Source organism: Scylla paramamosain, chromosome 12 (assembly GCF_035594125.1).
Source record: "Scylla paramamosain isolate STU-SP2022 chromosome 12, ASM3559412v1, whole genome shotgun sequence".
NCBI lineage: Eukaryota > Metazoa > Arthropoda > Malacostraca > Decapoda > Portunidae > Scylla > Scylla paramamosain.
The window spans coordinates 12,327,258-12,330,052 of NC_087162.1; positions in this window are offsets into that span (position 1 = coordinate 12,327,258).

Sequence of the window (2,795 nt, forward strand, 5' to 3'; positions counted from 1 at the left end):
ATACAACTGTGAAAATAAACGTATTGTAGTACTTTGTCATGATAAAGTATTTGTAAAACAATTACACTGAACTACTGTCTGTAAATAAAGTAAAATAAATATACGACTTCGTTGTTACTTACCTCAGCATCCAAGTTATTTAAGTTATTTGTATCTTCCAGATTAGAGCAGCTCTCTCGGGGTAAGTCTTGATCCAAAACAAACATCATCTCCTCAAAAAAAACAAAGAGAGGACGTATATATTTCATCTAGTGATACCCCAGACTTCTTTGAGTTTTCAATTTTCCTGTATTCTCTCCTGAAAGAGCTACGTAGGCAGTTGATTTTCTTTATCATGCCCTCCCGTGTACAGTCAGGCTCAAGTTCCTTCAATATGTCCTGAAGTGCTGATATCCCCTTACTTCTTGCTATTTTATTGGAATATTCCTTAGATTTCACTTTCCATAAGGCGGGATGATCTCGGTAGGTATGTATGAATTGCAGTAACACCTCCCTCTCGTTCCTCTTTCCACTGTTGTCCTCCATATTTCGGTCCTAGGATATGCGTCCAGTACGTGGTTTGAAGCTAACTGAGGTTTGACGTTCGATGCGCGTTCACACATTACAACGGTTCGTGGACAATGAAGCCACGCCCACGAAATATATAATATGAGTGCTCATTGGCTGCTGGAGGTGATATGTCCCTGACTCAATGTAACACGCAAGGCAGCCAATAACAGGAATGCTTTGTGCTATCAATGAGGGTGCCACGAGACATTGTTTACAAACTGTTATGTGCACACAGGCACCAATCATCATAGTATTCTATTCATGGCCAGCGAACCACCTAAGAAAATAAGAGGACCTTGGTTCACCGACACCGAGACCTTAGCCTTGGTGGAGGAGGTGTAAAGTCGGGCTGCAGTGATTCTGGAAAGGCTGGACAACAGAATCACCACAGAAGAGAAGAACAAGGCTTGGGAGGAGGTGGCTGCACGTGTGAACGCAATCAGCTGAGTGGGTAGCTCTGAGGAAGTTTAAGGACCTACGGAACCACGTGAAGAGCAAGGCTGCTGCAAAACATCATCATGCTACAGGCACTGGTGAGTTTATCAGCTTTGCCTACCACACTTTAGTTAGCATAGTTGTGAACCTAGCATGGTGCAGTTGATATATCAGAGGGCTAGAGGGCTATAGGGATGGAATTACTGTGATATAATCAAACAGGTGTAAGTGCTCCTGCCAGTTGAGTGAAGTTATGGCTTATGGTTCCAGGCCACACAGTAGGGAATTCTTTTACCCTTTCACCAGTCTCAACATGGCTTTTCTTACTTTTCTCATCAGATAGAGTTTGTCATTGAGTAATTTGAACCCATATTTACTCACTGCAAATTATTTATAATGCTGATGGCAATTTCTAAACATCTATTTTTGGGAGGCAAGTTAGTTTGGGTTTGCTTGGTTAGGTTATATTATTTTGTTCTGTTAGATTTCTTAGGTTAGTTTGGTTAACTTGGTTGGGTTAGGTGGTGGTGGTGGTGTGTGACAGCTGGCTGGTGGCCACAGTGACTGCTTATTTGTGAGGGCTAATCTACCTTTTTCTTGTACATATCACTGTTTTGTATTAACTGTTTTTTTTTTTTTATTGCAAATAATTAGTTTATGAGGGGATGGTGGGTCAGGGGGTAAAAAATAATGATTAATGATTTCCATAAAAAAAAAAAAAAAACAAGAACCATATTGATTCAAAACGGCAAAAAAAAAAGAGAAATAAATAGTTTCATCCATATTAGAGAAACTGGTGAAAGAGTAAAAATTTGCCCACTAGCATATTTGCTTATTATTTTATCTTGACCAAATTGAAAATTGCATATGGAATTTAGTTAACTAATGTTTTGAACATTGCTTTAAGTAACATGACCAAATTACGTAAATGACCTTGTTGCATAATGGGAGATAATTTTTGTTTCCTTCTGCTCACCCTTTGGGACCCAAACTGCAAGAAAAAAATATTTTTTTAAATATTTGTTTTACGTTGTTGAGGAAGAGTTAGGTTAGGGTAGGTTGTTAGGTTAGCTAGGTTGGACTGATGGTAGCAATGCTTAAAACCCCTCCAAAGTTTGCTATTGTGTACATGTTGTAATTTAATGTTGGTGCTGTTGTAAAATTTACCCAGATAGTTGATAACCATAGCCAAGAACCTGCTAAGCACTGGATTATAGATAGTAGTGTGTACAGTGTCACGATCGCTTACTTACCTACGATCGTACGATCCCGGTTATCTTTCCAAGAAAGTGGACGTTACACTGATCCCGGAAAGTTTTAAAGGTCTGGATTTTTAAAGGATTCGAGTGCCTACCCGACCTATCCGAAATCGCCAGAATTACCTCTCACTCTACCTTTACCTTGACTCAGCACACCTGGAATCACCTCTAATACCAGATTAATGTTGGGGGAGTAGAAAACACGATTATTCTATGTTACAAGTACATATATTAATACTAATAATAATTCACAAACAACATGAGGTAGTACACGTTACTACATGACGTTCTCGTCACTTCCCACAACACCAGAACCCGTTTACACCTCCACCAGTCACAGAAATATTCCCCTCAACCGCAGGAATTTACTCAGACGCCATTACCACGTCCCCAGACAATAATTCCCGTATTTCACCTCCTCAAGCCTCGCAGGAGATTACCATCATCACCAAAGATTACCCATAACACCATAACATTATCCCCAAATTCACCAATACACCACAACACCAGCTTCCAAGGTCAACACCACAACCTCCACTCACAAAATGGCTG